This window comes from Choloepus didactylus, chromosome 1 (genome assembly GCF_015220235.1).
Source record: "Choloepus didactylus isolate mChoDid1 chromosome 1, mChoDid1.pri, whole genome shotgun sequence".
NCBI lineage: Eukaryota > Metazoa > Chordata > Mammalia > Pilosa > Megalonychidae > Choloepus > Choloepus didactylus.
The window spans coordinates 208,437,788-208,458,432 of NC_051307.1; the positions used below are offsets into that span (position 1 = coordinate 208,437,788).

Genomic DNA, 20,645 nt, shown 5'->3' on the forward strand with positions numbered 1-20,645 from the left:
CCAAAAAAGAAAAGCTCAGGACAGATGGCTTCACATATGAATTTTACCAAGCATTCAAGAAAGAATTAGTACTGATCCTGCTCAAACTCTTCAAAAAAATTGAAGAGGAGGAAAAGCTACCTAACTCATTCTCTGAAGCCAACATCACTCTAATACCAAAGTCAGACAAAGACAGTACAAAAACAAAGAATATTATAGGCCAATCTCTTCAATGAATACAGATGCAAAAATCTGCAACAAAATACTCACAAGTTGAATCCAGAAGCACATGAAAAGAATTACCCACCATGACCAGGTTGGATTTATTCCAGGTATGCAAGGCTGGTTCAACATAAGAAAATCAATTAATGTAATATACTACATTAATAAATCAAAGCAGAAGAAGCACATGATCATCTCAATCAATGCAGAAAAGGCATTTGACAAAATTCAACATCCTTTCTTGATGAAACACTTCAAAGGATAGGAATAGTAGGGAACTTTATCAATATGATGAAAGCAATATGTGAAAAACCCACAACTAACATCAATTCAATGGGGAAAGACTGAAAGCTTTCCCTCTAAGATCAGGAACAAGACAGGGATACCCACTGTCACCATTGTTACTCAACATTGTGCTGGAAGTTCTAGCTAGAGCAATTAGGCAAGAAAAAGAAATAAAATGTATCCAAATTGGAGAGGAAGAAGTAAAACTTTCACTCTTTGCAGATGACATGATTCTATATGAACAAAATCCAGAGACATGTACAGCAAACCTACTAGAACTAATCAAGGAATACAGCAAAATGTCAGGATACAAGATCAACACACAAAAATCTGTAGTGTTCCTATACACAAGTAATGTGCAACAAGAAGAGGAAATCAAGAAAAAAATCCCATTTACAGCAGCAACCAAAAGAATCAAATACTTAGGAGTAAACTTAACGAATGCCGCAAATGACCTATACTGAGAAAACTACAAGAAACTGCTAAAAGATATCAAACAGGACCTAAAATAATGGAAAAGCATATTGTGTTCATAGATTGGAAGACTAACTATAATTAAGACACCAATTCTACCTAAACAGATTTATAGATTCAATGCAATACCAATTAAAATCCCAACTTACTTTGCAGACATAGAAAAACCTGTAACCAATTTTATTTGGAAGGGCAAGGAGCCCTGAATAGCCAAAAATACCCTGAGAAAGAAGAACAAAGTGGGAGGTCTCACAATACCTTACTTTGAAGCATATTACATGCTACACTACTCAAAACAACATGGTACTGACATAAAGATAGATATACCAACCAATGGAATTGAATTGAGTGTTCAGAAAAAGACTTCTCGCATCTACGGACAATTGATCTTTGTAAGGCAGTCAAGCCACAGCAACTGGGACAGAGCAGCCTCTTCAATAAATGGTGTTTGGAGAACTGTATATCCATATCCAAAACAATGAAGGAGGACTCCTACATCTCGCACCTGATACAAAACTTAACTCAAAATGGATCAAAGACCTAAACATTAGTGCTAAGACCATAAGACTCTTAGAAGATAACGGAGGGCAATATCTTAAAGATCCTGTGGTAGGAGGTGGTTTCCTAGACCTTACACCCAAAGTGCGAGGAACCAAAGAAGAAATAGACAAATGGGATATCCTTGAAATTAAACACTTTTGTATATCAAAGAACTTTGTCAGAAAAGTAAAAAGGCATTCTATACAGTAAGAGACAATATTTGGAAATTGCAGATAAGGGTTTAATATCCTGAATATAAAAAGGGATCCTACAACTCAACAACAGAAAGACAAACAAACAAAAGACAAACAAATTTAAAAATAGGCAAAAGATATGGAAAGACACTTTTCTGAAGAAGAAATACAAATGGCTCCACGGACGCCTCTTCACCAGCTGCAGAGGCCCAGGGACAGGGCCTGAGAAGTGGTGCTGCCCTCCGAGCTGCCCCTGCCCAGACACATGCTTCTTGAGCCCGCCTTCCTCGACCCCAGCTCCTCTCAGGTTTACAGCCCCAACATGATTCTGGCCCCGGCTCTGTCGTCAAGCATCCTGCCCGATGCTCCGGTCAGCCAGCCCACAGCCCAGTGTGTCATGCAGGGGAGCCTGCCCCTGGCAGGGTCCATTGCTGCCCCGAGCCTGGTGGTAGTGCCCACTGTCCTGACCATAGCTCTCAAGCCAGCTGTCCAAGCCCCCACAGCCAGCGACTAGGAGAAGACCACCGTCCCCAAGCCAGCCGCAGAGAAGACGAAGAACGAGTACATGAAGACACTACACATGCAAGAGTGGGCCATGGAGGAGGCAAAGCTGGCCATCAAGCCCTTCTACCAGAGGAGGGATGTGTCCAAGGGGGAGTACAAGGACATCCTGTGCAAGGCCATGCAGAAGATCTGCCACAGCAGAAGTAGACAGACCAACACAGTGAAGGTGGCCAACCTGGTGAGGGCCTATGTGGAGAAGTACAAGCACACAAGGAAGCACAAGAAGGCCAAGCCAGAGGAGGAGCCACCAGCCCAGGAGGCCAGGAGCTCAACTTCACTAGCTATTAGGGAAATGCAAATCAAAACCACAATGAGATATCATCTCATACCTACCAGAATAGCTATTATCCAATAAATAGAAAATTACAAGTGCTGGAGAGGACGTGGAGAAAGAGGCACACTTACTCACTGTTGGTGGCATTGTAGAATGGTGCAGCCACTCTTGAAGACAGTGTGGCAGTTCCTCAGGAAGCTACGTATAGATTTCCCATATGACCCAGCTATCCCATTACTAGGGATATACCCAGAGGAAGTGAGAGCCAAGACACAAATGGACATTTGTAAACCAATGTTTATGGCAGCATTATTCACGATTGCCAAGAGATGGAAAGAGCCCAAATGTCCATCAATGGAGGAGTGGATAAACAAACTGTGGTATATACACACAATAGAATATTACACAGCTGTAAGACAGAACAAAGTCACAGATCATATAATAACATGGATGAACCTTGAGGACGTTATGTTGAGTGAAGTTAGCCAGAAACAAAGAGACAAATAATGGTCTCACTAATATGAACTAACATTAATGAGCAAACTTTGAGAGCTAAAAGCTGATAACACAGGCTATCAGGAGATAGAAAGAGGGTAGAGAATGGGCATCTGATGCTGAAGGAGTATAGAATGTTCAACAGGATTGATTGTATAGATCCAGAAAATTTAGCACAACACTATGTGATGGTAGCACAATATTACAAGTATATATACTTTGTTCACACTGAACAAAGATGAGTGTGAGTATAGTTAAAAGAGGAAGGCTAGGGGCATGTAGGACACTAAAAGTAAAGACAGAACATAAAGACTGGGACTGTATAACTTAAAAACTGGAGTGGTCAGGGATTGTGACTAAATGTACAAACATAAAAATGTTTTTACAAGAGGGAGAACAAATGAATGTCAACCATGCAGAGTGTTGAAAAATGGATGGTATTGGGGAAAATTATAATCAAAGCAAACTGGAGTCTATGGTCAACAGTAACATTGTACTATGCTTCCATTAAATGTAACAAAGACAATATACCAAAGCTAAATATGTATGAGAGGGGGATATATGGGAAGGATATGGGATTCTTGGTAGTGATGTTGTTGTCTGACCTTACTATTATATTTTATTGAATGGTATTTTATTTTTCTATTATATTTCTTATTATTCTTTTAAAAAAGTTTTTTTTCATAGTAATCAATATGCTCAAGTGCTAACTGTGCTAGTAAATGATACCATGAACAACTGATTGTACAGTGTGGATAATGGTATGCTATGTGAATTTATCTCTATAAAATTGTAGGAAAAAATGTAAATAAGGGTAAAAGTGCTGGAGAAAACATGGAGAGAGGGATGTACCTATTTATTATTGGTGAGGAGGCAGAATGGTGTAGCCTTTCTGGAGGACAGCGTGGTAGTTCCACAAGAAGCTAAGTAGGTGGGGGCCATAAGGTCCTGCAACCTCATTATGGGGTATGTACTTGGAAGATCTGAGAGCAGGGACATGAATGGACATTTGCACACTGGTGTTTATGGAGGCAGTATTCATGATTTGCAATGGGTGGTGGTGGCCTAAGGGTACATCGACTGAGTAACAGAATGGTGAACCATGGTGTATGCATACAATGGAATTTTGAGCAACTGCAAGAAGGAGTGAACCTGTGAGACATGAGAACTAGGTGAATGGATCCTGTAGACAGCATTTTGAGTGAAGAACGCTAGTAACAAAGGCAAACATTATAATGCCTCACCAATATGGACTAACTACAATGTGTCAACTCAGAACTGAATCTTAGAGCACAGCTTATCAGATGAACACTTATTGTAATGGTCCTAGATTGTAAGCTCTTACAGCAGTCACATCTATTCCTGAATTGTAATGGCTATCTCCAAATTCTGAGATGCTGATCCCTTTGTATACAACCTGATCAGTCTCTGGAACTTTGGGTAACTGTGTGACACCTGAAACTCAGAGCTAGAGCTCAGCAGATATGAATGTCAGTATTAGCGCATACAGCAATTGCTAAAAAAAGCTGAAAAAAAGCCCAGACTTCAATTAGAGATATGAATGAAGCAGATTTGGTTAGGACTGGGGCAAATCAGGCCAAAGGGTAAAAGATGATACTGACTATGTTTTAAAACTTCAACTTCCATGTGAGACCAAGGGAAGAGATGTTTACTTGGTGCTGGATCTATATTTTCCATAGTAAATGAAACAATTTAACTTGTACAGTCAACTTGTTCAAACACCATAATTACATGGAACTTTGAATAGGAAGTGAGATCTGGTACACTTGTACATGTTAGTGGGAAATAACGATATATCCCAAAGTAATTTGGGCAGAGGATAAAAATATATATGCAGGGCCCCCCTGAGGAGCTGGGAGAAAATACAGAAGTGTTGGACTTCCTCACCTGAGTTGTTGCTGATGTTATCACAAACATTGAGGACTGATGGCTTGGTATGCCGAGCCCTCTATCTTTGGGCTTGCCCCTATGAAGTTTGTTACTGCAAAGGAGAGGCTAAACCTGCTTATAATTGTTGCTAAGAGTCTCCCCGAGCACCTCTTATTTACTCAGATGTGGCTCGCTCTCTCTAGCTAAGCCACCTCAGCAGGTGAACTCACTGCCCTCCCCCCTCTGTGAGACCTGACCCTGGCAATGGAGGATATAACTCCCAGGGATGAACCTGGACCCAGCATCATGGATTGAGAACATCTTCTTGACCAAAAGGGGGAAGTGAAATGAAACAAAATAAAGTTTCAATGGCTGAGAGATTTCTTATGCACTATATGGATACCCTTTTTAGGTTTTAGTGTATTGTAATAACTAAAAGGAAATACCTGAATCTATCAAACTGCAACCGAGTAGCCTTGACTCTTGAAGATGACTGTATAACAATATAGCTTACAAGGGGTGACAGCATGATTGTGAAAACCTTGTGGATCACACTCCCTTTATCCAGTGTTTGGATGGATGAGTAGAAAAATGAGAACAAAAACTAAATGAAAAATAGGGTGGGAGTGGGGGGATGATTTGGGTGTTCTTTTTTCCTTTTATTTTTTACTCTTATTCTTATTCATTCTGGTGTAAGGAAAATGTTCAAAAATAAATTGGGGTGATGAATGCACAACTATATGATGGTACTGTGAACCATTGATTGTACACCATAGATGATTGAATGGTATGTGAATATACCTCAATAAAACTGAATTTTAAAAAAATTGAGGGATATAAATGCTGGAGAAAATGTGGAGAGAGGGATGTACCTGATCACTGTTGGTGGGAAAGTAGAATGGTGCAGTTCATCAGGAGGGCAGTGTGGTGCTTCCACAGGAAGCTAAGAATGGGGTTGCCATGTGGTCCTGCAACTCTTTTATTGGGTATATACTTGGAAGAACTGAGAGCAGGGTCACATATGGACATTTGCACACTGGTATTTATGCAGTAGTATATGCACAATTCACAATGGATGGTGGTGGCCTAAGGGTACGTCAACTGATAAATGGAATGGTGAGCTGTGGTGTATACATACAATGGAATATTGAGCAGTTGCAAGAATCAATGAAGTTGTGAGGTATGCAACTAGGTACATGGACCTTGAGGACAGTATATTACATGAAATAAGCCAGAAATGAAAAGACAGACATTACAACACCTCACTAATATGGACTAACTATAAAGTGCAAACTCTGAGAACTGAATCTGAGAGCACAGGTTATCAGGGGAAGGCTTATTGTAAAGGTTCCTAGATTGTAAGCTCTCATAGCAGTTACCTCTATTCCTTAGTTGTAATGGTTATTCCCAGATTCTGAGATGCTGAATTCCTGGTCTGTCTCTGGAACGTCGAGTATCTGTGTGACACCCAAGACTCAAAGCTAGAGTTCGGTAACTATGAGTGTCAACATTACTACACACAGCTAATGTTAAAGAAGCTGAAAAAGAGATCATACTTCATTTAGAGATATGAACGAAATGGCCTTGGTTGGGACTAAGGTAAATCAGACTAAAGGGAAAAGGATGATATTGACTGTTTTAAATCTTCAAATTCTATGTGAAACCAAAGGTAGAGATCTTTATTTGGTGGAAAATCGTTATTTTCTGTAGCAACCTATATAATTTAACTTGTATGGTCAGTTCATTCAAACACCATAATTACATGGAACCCTGAATAGGGAGTGAGATCTGGTTTGTTTGTACAGGTTAGTATGAAGCCCTGATATTTCCCAGAGTAATTTGGGCAGAGGACAAAAAAAATATTTGCAAAGTCCCCTTAGGCACTAGGGAAAATGTGGAAATATTAAATTTACCCACCTGAGAATTTCTTATACTCTCACCAACACTGGGGACTACCAATTTAGTAGGCCGAGCCCTCCATCTTGGGGCTGGCCCTTATGAAGCCTGTTACTGCAAAGGAGAGACTAAATCTACTTATATATGTGCCTAAGAGTCACCACTAGAGAATCTCTTTTGTTGCTCAGATGTGGCCTAAGTCAACTTGGCAGGTGAACTCGCTGCCTTTCCCACTACATGAGACATGACTCCTAGGGGTATAAATCTCCCTGGTAACATGGGACATGACTCCTGGGGATGAGCCTTTGTGGAATTGTGGCATTGTGGGATTAAGAAAGCCTTCTGGACCAAAAGGGGGAAGAGAAATGAAACAAGGTTTCAATGGCTGAGAGATTTCAAATGGAGTGGAGAGGTTATTCTGGCAGTTATTCTTATACATTAAATAGATAGTCCTTTTAGTTTTTAGTGTATTAGAATAGCTGGAAGGAAATATCAGAAACTGTTGAACTGCAACCCAGGAGCCTTGATTCTTGAAAACAACTGTATAACTATATGGCTTATATGGTGCAACCGTGTGATTGTGATTGTGAAAACTCTGTGGCTCACCCTCCCTTTATCCAGTGTATGGACAAATGAGTAGAAAAATGGGGACAAGAAAGTAAATGAATAACAGGGGATAAAGGCTGTGTTTGGTGTTCATTTTTACTTTTATTCCTCTTATTATTTGTATTACTTTTTTGGAGTAATGAAAATGTTCAAAAATTGTGATGAATGCAAAATTATATGATCATACTGTGAACAACTGATTGTATACTTTGGATGATTTATGGTATGTGACTATATGTCAGTAAAACTGCAAGGAAAAACAAAAACAAAAAGGCTAAATGAAATTAAGACTGGAAGGAAATAAGGAAATACACCTTAAAAAGTGATGTCAGCTTTCTGAAACATCATTTACAAATGTGATACTTTTTGATTTAGCCAATCCACTGTCAATGTATGGAAATAATTGGATAAGTGCACAAATATTAAAGCACAAGGATGCTGATCACCAGTACCACCTGCTGAGTGCCCTGTGCTTTAAAGAGCTTTCCTCTGGATCTCCTCCAGCCAGCCTTGCTCTTCCCCTCGGAGTGGGGGAGCTTCCAACCAAGGAGATAGGACTATTCTGAGTCTGTGCCTCTCCTTTAGACCACAGCCCAGGTGCACAGGACCTGGACACAGTCCTGAGCTCCCAGACACATCTCCTGAGGGCAGATGGGGCTACCAAAGTACTTGCCCTAGGTCTAAGGGGTGGCTGTTTGCAGGAAGTGTAGACAGAATTTGAACATGTGGGTTGGAAATTTCACACGTGTGCATGAGAGGCCCCTCATTGTACAGGATGAGCTTGAGCTGGGAAGGGTAGAGGGCCAGCTTACCCTGCCTTGCCAAGCTCCAGTATGGAATTCAAGGGGTCCAAGGAGATTAAAATTGAACTTGGCCTCGTAGCTCATCATCAAGGCATGTTTATCAAGGTTGGATAGGGAGCATTTTTCATTTAATAGCTTGTAGGCATGCTTTATAAGTTTAACATATTTAGCCTCATGCTATGTCACCTTCATTTATACTCTTGGGCCAGGTTGCAAATCCATAAATATTAAAGGTAGTGCTGTTCATCACAATTCCATCTTAACAAAAATTAGAAACAAACTATACTAATTGCTATGGAAAGATGTTTAAGCTATATTAAAGGAAACAAGGAATAAAATATTTGATCCTATTTGTGTGTGGGGGGGCAGTGAGAGAGTATTTCCTACCCCCATCTAAAAGCAAGAAGACATGAAAGGCATTCAGCAAAATGCTAGAAGAGGTTATCTCGGGTACAGGATTTTAGGTAGCATTTGTGTACTAAGTTTTTGCTCATTTGGGTTTTCTAATTTTACAACAATGAACAAGTGTTACTTATTGTGCCAGTTTGTATGTATTGTGTCCCGCAGAAAAAGCCATGTTCTTTGATGCAATCTTGTGGGGGCAGACATGTTAGTGTTGATTAAGTTGGAACATTTGGATTGGGTTATTTCCATGAAGATGCACCCCACCCAACTGTGGGTGATGACTCTGATTGGATAATTTCCATGGAAGTGTGGCTCTGCACATTCAGCATGGGCCTTGATTACTTTACTAGAGCACTATAAAAGCTCAGACAGAAGGAGTGAGCTTCCTACAGCCAAGAGGGCCACTTTGAAGAATGCACAGGAACTGAGAGAGGAGCTGCAGCTTACAGAGACATTTTGGAGATGGCCTTTAAAAGCAGACTCTTGCTCCGGGGAAGCTAAGAGAGGACAAACGCCCCAAGAGCAACTAAGAGTAACGTTTTTGAGGAGCTGAAGCCTAGGGAGGAATGTCCTGGGAGAAAGCTATTTTGAAACCAGAACTTGGAGCAGACACCAGCCACATGCCTTCCCAGCTAACAGAGGTTTTCTGGACACTATTGGCCATCCTCCAGTGAAGGTACCCAATTGTTGACATGTTACCTTGGACACTTTATGGCCTTAAGACTGTAACTGTGTAACCGAATAAACCCCCTTTATAAAACCCAATCCATTTCTGGTGTTTTGCATTCCATCAGCATTAGCAAACTAGAACACTTATAAAACAAATTAAATATTAAATGGAAAAACAAAACCTCAGTAGCAGATCCTAGCCAGTTTTCTAAGGGAGATTCCGGATGCCTGAGACTCTTGTACAAGGGAAGACAGCATTGCTTTGCTAACAGGGTACCACCCCCAACTTTGAGAATATCATTTAAAAAGATGTCCCTCTTCTCCTACATGTGCCCCTTGGCCCAGTTACTGGAAATGGCCATCTGAGCCCCGGGCCTCCAAATTCTCATGCTCGTTTTGCCTCCACACGCTTCCGTTCCTGGCCCAGAGGCATAGGACGCTTAGGGTGCCCCCAGGGATTCTCAGGGATGGATGGCACGCTAGGCCAAGGTCCCCTATTCTGACCGGGAGCCTCTGGCTTACCATTTAATATATGCCAGCTCATGCCTTGACCCATCACTGGGGCAGAACTTCCTTCAACGGGGCCAAGGTGGAGGTGGCACACGTGAAAGTAACACCAGAGACTTTAATTAAGCTCTCCTGGGACGTGGGGTCTCAGAGAGCTGGTGAAGGGGAGTGGACCCCGCCAGGCTGTTTTCTTTCCTGGGTGTTTCTGGCCTGAGTAACATAGTTTAAAGTTAAAACAAAGTACAGAAGCTTAGTTAATTTATGTCCACTTCCTATACTCTGCTTAATACATTAACTGTTTCCTTAACTTACTGGGTGATTTTGAAGACTAGCCAAAGAGTATATTGTCTGGATGGCATTTCAACTTCTTATTGTCAGTTTTACTTGGCAAAAAGGATGGAAAAAAATTACAAGATTATATTGGTCAAAGATGAAACCTTTTATTAGTGGGAAAGGGTTAAAGAAACTCACACAATCTTCTCCTTGACCTTCTGCACCCTTAGGCCAGTTATTCCAAATATTAATTTTATATGAATGGTTGGTTCTAAGAGGCTCTAAATGGGCCTCAAACTTCATTGCATTCCATGAAATTTGAAGTCCTGAGAAACAGTTGGGATAAGGTCTCTGGCCAACGCAACAGATAAAGTTTTGTGAATAGGTAATTTGGAGCCACCTGTCTCAGTATGTTTAGCTGAGAAGAGTGATATCCATTAAGACTAATGGGCAGATAAAAGTGCCATTTCTATCAATTTCAAAAAGGAGGGTGGGGAGATCAAGGATGTATAAAAACAATATGACTGCCATAATCATATATGTTAATCCATGGAAGATTATGCTCAGTTGTAAACACCTTGTGAATTGCTGTTGTTTCAATATGTTCTGTGATCTTGAGCAAATCACTCTCCTTCATCACTTTAACCTCCTCATCTGCAAAATGGTCACAATAATAGTGCACATCTCTCACAGGACTGTTGTGAAGCAAAACAAGAATATGAATGCAACATGCTTACACACAGAAAGGGCAAGTCACAAACCCTTCCTTACCAGGAGCTGTTACTACTTTTATTTTTGGAAATATCAGAACACTCTGGAACTGGCTTAACAGACAAACAGACGTAAAGCTTAAAGATAGGATGACACACTTATTAATTCAGGTCCAGATTAGATTCAGCATATGCCAGGCACACTGAAGTGCCTTGTAAATTCATTCCTGAGATGTGCACTTTCTACTTCAGGTAACAAGTGAAAGGTCATTGGAAAGAAACTGATCTGATTCGAGTCAGGCCCAGAGCAGATGCTAAGCGTGCGTCCCATCGTCGGGGAAGCCATTACTCTCACTCAGCAGTAATGACTGATCTGTCTCATGGAAATAGGTAAGTTGGGTCCAAGGATGCTACACAATGCAGAAATCCACTTGATTAATGATCAACCAAAGACTACAGACGGACAGACGATTAATCTTGACTGTTTTCATTGACGATAAGAATATTGCCAATTCAGTTGGAAAAGACTACTGAAAAGGGGTGTGAAACCTTGGAACAGAGACAAATGTTACATGCTCAGAAGCCAGCTTCCTTCAGCAAAAGAAAGATATTCATCATAGGATTAGTACCACCCAAAGAGAAAGCCTCCAAAATAAAGGTTAAGAGAAAACTAGCTTTCTCACAAGTTTATAAAGCTGTGTCCAAAGCAACAATGGATGCAACACTGTTCTCCAAACAGAGAGGGCCAAGAATTAATGACAGGCCTGACCAGGGCGAAGGGGTCAGAAATGACACAGGGGACCTCGGAGGTTAACCGGCATTAACATTACCAGAAGCCACACTGGAATTATCATGAAACTGGCAGAGAGAAAATCTGAAACAGAGAGCACTACCCAGTTCATCTGGCAATATCAGGAAACCTGGGGGGGGTTGGAATGTGAGAAAATAATCTATTGACTGTGTTCAAGACAACAATCAGAGACAATCCAGATTTCAAATCTGGAAAATAAATATTTCATGTGAGCTAACGGTTGAGCCAGCTGTCTAGAAGAAAACAACAGATTTAGGGATTGTCATTTCTTCCCATTTGAAGAAGATCAAAGCCTACTTGCCACTTGCTCAAGACAAGACTTGAAAACAGTGAGCATCTACTGTGAGGTCAGTGGTCTACTAGCTCTTAGGAAGGGCAATAAATTTAATAAATGTTATTTGTCCCCTGAGTAAGTATTTACTGAGCCATTTTCCTGCATTTATATAAAGTGGAACAATGCAAATGTAGAAATAGATGACCAAAAGCTTGCAGTCAGTTTTGAGATTCATCTCACCCACACACGTTCACCCTCCATTGCATCTTCTAGTTCACATTACTGATATAACACTCGATGAGCAGTAAGGAGTGGACTGAAAACATTCACTCACCATCTCTTTGCCACTATGACTATGGAGCATCCCCAAGTCTAATCCAGACGCCTGCTCACCTGATTTGAAGCGGACCCTTTGAATCATCTCAATTATTTTAGAATCATTTAGATTTTTAAAAAAAGATTTTTACTGAAGAAATGGTCCAGGCAGAGTCTTAAACCCTTGAAAATATTATGTCTATCTGTTTTAGGTGCCTCCAGATGAAGACCTGGATACTCCAACACCGGTGGACACAGATAACCTCGCTAGTTACTCAGGGACAATGAGGTAAAATCCCAACCAGAACAAACAAACAAAGACAAACATTAGAAATCCATGAAGGGAATGTGTCTGGACTACCTTTCTAATCCATCTGTGGGTCCTAAGAAAAATAATTCCCAACCTTACTTGAATATCCATGTAGACATAGGACAGCACAGATACAGGGATGGGGTTGGGGATCAAAGACTCCTTCAGAGCTTTAGGGGATAAATTAAACTTTTCTTCCCTAGAAGACCTAGTCAAGTTGATCCTCACTACCAACCAATAATTTGAACCCCCCCCCAAAAAAAATCTATATAATGGAAAAATTTATGTGTGTGTGTGTATATGTGCATGTTTGTATATGTATGTCTCTGTGTCCCCTCCCTGATTTTGGATTAGACAAATTGCCACATGTTGAAGATATTAGAAATAGCCATCTATTGCCAAATCTAACATATGTACATAGGCAAAACACACCAATCTTTATGTTTGAACTTCCAGTCAAAAAAATCTGGGTACTTAAGATTATACCCAATATTTCTCTATAAAGTCATATTCTTGACGTGTTTAAAATGAATTGTTAAAAACATCAAGGCAATGAGCAGTCTTGTTTTTTAAACATTGCTGGGTTATAGTTAACTATATATTTATACTTAATGGGTTGAAGTTAAAGAATCTCAAGTCCAAATGGCCCGTGTAGCTTCCCCACTGGGAGGTCTGTTGGGTGACGAGGCTGGGGACGCACGGTTCTTCCGTGTCTCACCCACACGAACACCAGCTTCGCTCCATCCCCAGCTAGTGTCCATCAGAGTTGGCTGATGAGTATTCCTGACAATTTCTTGTTAACATCAAAGACATTTTCTTGGAAACACAGAGAAACTACAGCCATGTGTGATTTCCGTAAATTCACAAGTTTGCTTCTATTCCTAAGAAAAAGTTTCTGAAGAACATGTGTGTGTGTGCAAAAAAGGCTCTGAGTTGATATTGAAGAAATGACTACTGTTATTTTCTTTGCATTTTCATTACTATACTACAAATGTTGTTTATTTCAAAATATCCTTATACTGGTTATCGTTTCACTGGAGCTGTAAACAAACCAATAAAGGGCCCAGCTCAAATAATATTATATGTCCTTGATAGAGGAGGAAACCAGGGCATCTCAACAGTCAGTGGCTTGCCAAGGTTTCAGAGTCAGATGGAATCCACAATTAGTAAAACAGTCAGTTTAGATTATGTTACTATTATTTTATATTATATTACTGTTTGATTATGATACTAGCCCAGCAATAACTTATCCAGTGTCCCAGACTATACTCAGGCTACAGTAAGAGCCTGAACTTTCTCAGCCTCCTACGCTCAAGAGTGGAGAGAAGTACACAGGGAGCCTGGAAACCATTTGAGCATCACCAAGATGCTCTGAGATGCTGTGGGAGAGGCCTCAAACAGCTGGTGATCTGACAGATGCTGCCCCAAACAAATCTAAAAACAGATTAAAGCTTTTTAATTAACTGTTTTTAATTAACAGCTTGCTCTTATTCAATTTAGATTCATATGGGAGTTTCCACAAAGCTTTTGAGGTGCTTGCTGCTTTATTTAATCAACAGTGTTTTAGTTTTGGGGTTTGGGGGCATCTACCGTGTATCAGGCCCCGTACTGAGAACTGATGTGCAACAAATGTCCAAGAACTGGTGTGCAAGAACTGGTATGAACAAGACAGGCACGGCCTCTGACGTCACAGAGCTTGCCTTGTAGTCCAGCACTGTCCAAAAGAAATATGCTGTGGGCCACAAATGCAAGCCATGTATGCAATTTTAAATGTTCTGGTAGCCATATTTTAAAAAGTAAAAAGAAAGGTGACATTAATTTTAATAATCATTTATTTAACCCAATATATACAAAATATTATTTCAATGTGTAATCATTATAAAGTGTATTGATATTGTAGTTTTTATTTTTTGCTATTAAATCTTTGAAATCCAGTGTGTGTTTCACCCTTAGAGTACATGCCAATTTAATTGTGGACTAGCCACAATTAAAGTGATCCATGGCTACTTGTGGCTGGTGGCTACCACACCGGACAGAAAATGTCTGGAAGGGACTGTGGACAAAAAAGGAAACAAAACAAGTATGCATAGTGATGTGTGCCACTATGGAAAATCAGAGAGCTGAAAAGAGAATCATTAGTGAGGATGGAGAGGAGTACTTTAAGAGAGACTGGTCTTCCTGAAGGGGTGACAATTAAGTCAAGACCTGAGTTTCCTCGAGTACAAATTGGAAGAATATTTACATCAGTGGCTTTTTGCAGTTATTTGTGGAGCTCAAGAAAATTACCTAAGTAGCTATAATAAGGGATCAAGTATGACATCTGCAGAATAGCTGATTTTATCATTCTAAAATTCTAGAAGGTGCCTCACATTTGGTAGAGGCAGAACATGTGGGTAAAACACAACACACAGAAGGACTTCACATGATGTGTGAGATGTTCAGTTTGGACCTCAGAATGATTCCAGAGTTTCCCTCGGGCTCATCAGGGCCAGATGTGAAAAGCAGGACAAGCTCTAGAAAGCACCTGCCACCAAGTGGACAGGAGGCCCATTCCCTGAAGGGTCACCCCTCCTGGGTTGCAGCAGATATTGCAGAGAGCGGCTTGAGTCCATCCCAACCAAGGGCTGAACATAAACACCTTGGGGGAGGGCTCGTTCTAGGGGAAGCCCATTCCTGATGCGTACTAGAAACTGAAGAGCTGAGATTCCTCCTTTCCTCATGGAAGATCAATTACCACACAAAATGAACAACACAGAAAAGGACTTGACAGGCACTATGTCAACCTCTTTTACTTGGTGGTTGGGACAAGTAACACTGGAGAAGCTAAACAACTTGCCCAGGTCACAGAGCTCTTCACTGGCAGATGTGAGACCAGAATGCAGGTTTCCCACTCTAAGGATCCATGGCTCTTCCGGCAAAATTAGGTAGCCTTCTCCAGAATTCAAATGAAGGGTACAACTATCAGATCTTACCGTAATAAGTGCAAACACTCATTATTTTTAAAAAATAAGATGCCGATAAAGTTTAAAAGACTCAGGTTTTGTTTTAAATCAATCCCTTGATCTTTTAGTTGGGGTTTTATCATTACATCCCCCTTGGAGGATGGGGGGGGGCTGTTAAAGATGAAATTTTAAGTGCTCAGAAATATCACTGGGAGCAACAACTATTGACTGAAATAGATGTTCTAAATTGATTTTACATGTTTTATGAACTGAAAGGTTTCTGAGAGATAAATTCAGTGAAAAACCACTCTCATAAAACCTTTGTTTCTCTATTTCTCATATTTGAAATGCCAAGGTGCTAACGACTATGTTCAAATTTCTTAAAATTTAAAGAGGTTAAAATCACAATTTTCTATACTGTTAGTTTTTCTTCCTTTCAGCTTTTTTCTAGAAAACCCGGGTATTTTTAAATGAGTATTATTGCTACTCATGCTGAGTCTGGGCTTTTTCCCATAGTGTGTGTTCAATCTCTTTTTGAATCCCATGTTATTTTACGAAGTTTTATAGCCATTCATCTGGGCATTCATTCATTCCATCAATGCTTAGTGAGTATTTTCTATTTGTCACATTAGCACTGGTGGGTGGAAGTAGAGCAGTGAGCCGGGCAGGCCAACCCCTGTCCCTACAGGGTTCACATTCTGGGCAGAGAGAGGATATTATACAAAGAGTTATACAAACAGAAGTCCAAGGACAGCGGTGCTAAACGCCGAGGAGGAAAGTCACAGGCCACGAGGAGAATCACAGGGAACATACTTTAAAATGGAAGGAGCAGTCGTCCATGCCCCAGGTGGTCTGAATAAGGAAGAAGGAGACTGACAAAGAAAGGGCAGTAGAGCACAGGAGGCCGAGGGAAAGCTTGGGCGGAGGCTGAGACACCTGAGAATTCTGGGAGTGGAAATGAATCAACATAGTCGGTGGGGGGTGGTAGATAGAAGTGGGGGGGCGGGAGAGTGGTGGGAGATGAGGCGGGACAGGGCCACTCAGGGTCTCATGGGCCCTAGAAGCTTAGATGCCATTTAAAGTCATTAACCACACAATGGAGGACTGAGAAATTCATTCTCTCACAGCTCCGGAGGCTAGAAGTTTGCCATCAGGGTGTCGGCAGGGCCATGCACCCCCTGAAGGCTCTAAGGGAGAATTCTTCCCCGTCTCTCCTGGCTTCTAGCGCTTGCCAGCAATCCTCGGCATTACTTGGTTTGTGGCAGCACAACCCCAGGCTCTGCTTCTGTCTCCACAAGACCATCCTCCCTGTGGGTGTCAGGGTCTGAGCTTCCCTCTGATAAGGCCACCAGCCATATCGGGTTTAGGCCCCTCCTACATCGGGTATGACCTCATCTTAATTTGATTACATCCACCAAGACCCTATTTCCAAATAAGGTCACAGTAACAGGTTCTGGGTAGATATGAATTTGGGGTGGGGCACAATTCAACCCAGTATGGGAAGCCACGGAAACCTTCAACAAGGGTGTGACATGCTGCAACTGATGTTTTGAAAAGATCTTCAGACCGTTGTGTGGAGAAAGGACTGGTAGAGCAGGATCCTCAGGGGCTCTCAACCCTGGGGAACTTACAAAAAAATACTGACACCTGGCTCCACCCAAGACCAATTAAATCAGACACTCTGTGATGGGGCCAGCATTTTATTGAGCACTCTCCAGGTGATTTTAATGTGTAACCTTAACTGGGATCCACTAAGAAAAGTGGACCTCTCACAGCATGGGGCCTGAAGTAGGCTTTTCTTTGTTTTTCCTGCTGCATTTAAGACAAAGGAAAACACAAACCTCTCACACCGATGCAGGTGTTTCAGCTTACACCCAGTAACTGAGCTGCAAAAACATTCCGATCAATAACCTAAAATGCCTTCACCTGAGTTTGCAAAACTCACCCACTATATATGATAGAAGTGAAGAGAGGAAAAAAACTTAGTAATAGAAGCAGCTTGTGATAATTATTACATATCAGCCCAAAATAACACCATTCAGCACACATACCTCCACTATGTACTCTTGGTTGTAAATGTCATTTGCTATGTACACATCAAAATAGTGCTGCTAAAGCCCTATTAGAGAAATATTTGGGGCCATGTGGAATCAGTTATGTCCCACCATCCTAGGAACTACTGAGCTGCATGAGCTGCTCTCCAGCTAATGAACCGTATCATTAATTACAGACACCTCAAATAAAAATGCCTAAAAGGCAAGCATAATACATACAATAAATAAAAAGGTCATGATTTGCAAAGTGGCCAGTTCCTTCTGGACCAATAGTCTCTCATTTTCCTGGGCTGTAATTGGAGACATTCATTTGATTTATCACACTGGGCTGGGAAAGATCTTTCAGTTCACAGAGATTAGAGAGTTGTGAAATCCGTGACCCCCAAAGTGCTTTCACCAAGTGCAGACAACGGTTTCAGATTGGGTTTATTATTGCACTGACTATTTCCAACAAGAAAGATAAATTGCAGAGAGTAACACTCTCAAAAATCTTTTCCATCGATTTTTCAAAATGACATATCTGTTTTTTTAAGGGAAGGGTTAATGAAGCAGCCAAAGGAAGTTCAAAATCAATTGAGAATCATGAATTATTTTATTTGACGATAGTAATCAACATGTTCTTTAAGTAATCATCATGTTCCTTACAAAAAGCCAGCCTCCAGTTTAGTATTCCTTTTGAAAAAGATGTCTGGGTATCTGTCTTTTTTTTCTTCTCTATTGTTTCGTGTATGTGTGTGTATACTTTAATTTTTGAGTTTGCATATATGTTCACCATATATATACACACACATATATATATAGTATCATATACATATATGCAATCCCCAAAAAGTTAACTAAAGGAAGATCCTTAATTCCTTATTCAGCTGTCTGAACATTCATAGGCTGGAAATCAGGCTGCTAAATGTATCACTGTAGCAACAACTAAAGATCCCCTTGTAATTCTCTTATGGTTCTTAATTTATAAGCAGGACATCAGCAATTAACTGTCAATTATTTACTGGTCATGAGAAAGAAATAAAGGAAACAATATTAACTGGTTTGTTCAGCGTAAAGGTCCAGTCTGTGTTAATGTTAGAAATAGACACTGTTTATCAAATGCCAACTATGTGCTGGGGGCTTGCGATACCGCCAGCCTTTACAATCCCCACCCAAGTACAAGCCGTGAGCTCTCAGAGAGCAGGGGCTAACAGCCACTTTGTTTACCATACATATTCCCAGTGCCCTATAAATCATAGATGCTTAATACTGATTGAAATGAATAAATATCTCAGGGCCAGGGCCTTCCAGAGGTTGAGAGTGACCTGGAGCATTTTCATTTTTTCAGGTTCCTTGTATACTGAAAACATTAAGAAAATGAGCCATGGTACCTAAGGACCTTTCATACAATCACCCACATTCCCTAACAAGTTGTACTTGGGTATGATGACAAAGATCTAAATTTGCTACCCTTTGTGAATGAGGACCGAGCACAACTCCTCCTCTCTGTCTCTTCACCCCTCTCCCTCATCTACCCCTGGAAGGCCTTGCTTGGATCCCACCCACGGATGTTTTGGGGCAGGATAACACTAAAGGACGACTCCATCCAACAGTCTTCCCAAGGCCCTGAGCCTGACTCACCGCCGCCGCGGCACCACCCCCCTCCCCACAGGATTTTATGATCTGACAATCTGGAGCATTATCACCAATTCTAGGAAACATTCCACTAAAAAAGACCTCCTCTGTATTTAACAGAAAGGCTCATGGAGCAGATGGGCTGGGGAAAGGACGGTACTAGGGATTTGCAGAAAAGAGTAGGGACCAGGGTTACAAGTAGGGAGACCATGTAATTTACCATCCCAACAAGGACCCAAGAGTGAAAAAAGGGACTATTCATTACTTCAGGACAGCAGGCTCAACCAGGGCTGTCATCTGAGGAGGTTATCTAGTATGGTTTGTTTTGTCTCTTAGTTCCTTTCCATTTAGTATGTTTTGTGGTGCCTTCCAAGCTCTGAAAATCACATTACTTTGTTGGGTCAGGAACCCTTTTAAGGAATCAGTGCAAGTCATAACCCTTCTTTGGAGGAAAATGTTCAAGTACAAAGACCCACAAAATAGTGCTTCCCATGTTAAGGAGTTCGTGAGACATCTGATCCCCCATCCATGGTTCTAAAATCAAGGGAACCATTAACCTTGATGTATCTTTAATGATTTTCAAAATAGGTCTCTTGCACCATACTCCAACATTCCACTTGCCCTGTACATTTTTCCTCCCTTTTGCTAAACCGCAATGCTACCTTAGCAGACAGAATATTAGATCAATATGTGCAGCCAATGGATGTGAAGCAAGTGGTTTCTCCAAGAGCCAAATAAAAGCCCCTTGAGCTGCATCCCCCATATTTGTAACTGTTTAGTGGTTGTAGTACAGAGAAAATAACAGCCAATAGGTATCCAATCTGAATTTATAGAAGGAATAAAACCAGCCAAAAAAATGATAAAATGTCTCCACTTTGGAAATGAACAAATACTTGAATCCACTGAGGAACCCAATTATTTTCATTTTGGTTTTATTAGAAGACTGCATAATTTCCAAATATACAATGAAGGTTAAAAAAATAGTAAAAGCTGAAAACGATTAGGGGAAAGGTTACCATCTCAGCGGAGCCTCCCAAGAATGTGGGGAACGTTTCCACCCAGTTGAATTAAAATCAATAATTGCCTAGAAATGTCTCACGGGGGCAGAGTGGTGTTTAATTAACAGAGTCTCCATTCACAAGAAAAGCGCTAGGCAGCTCTGCCAAGCACCTTCGTCAGGGCGGAGGAGGCAGCCACACTGGCTGGGGCGGAGACCATCAAAAGAGAAACCATCTGTCAGTTTAGCCTTCTTTGCCTTTCACTGGAAATATTTCCGTTAGCCATGTGAAATCGCTGGAGTCCCAAATTAGGACTTCCTTCCTTGTTCATAACCTTAGGGCCACAGGAATGTCCCGTCCACCATTTCTCCTTGGCTGGGTGATCCCCATAAAACAAACAAGGGATGGGTAATTGACTGCTCCCGTGACGGGGCCATGCATGTAAGAGGAAGCCCCGTGGGGGCCCCAGGCTTCCTGCTACCTTGGACACTTTCTGCTCTTAGAAGTTGGCTGTCTGGCAGCTCTGTCAATAATCGAAAGA

At 41.1% G+C, this 20,645-nt stretch overlaps 1 pseudogene; it reads left to right on the forward strand.

Annotated features, from left to right (window-relative positions):
- The first annotated feature begins 287 nt into the window (after positions 1-287).
- On the forward strand, positions 288-14,203 carry LOC119526905 (annotated as a pseudogene).
- The last annotated feature ends 6,442 nt before the right edge of the window (positions 14,204-20,645 follow it).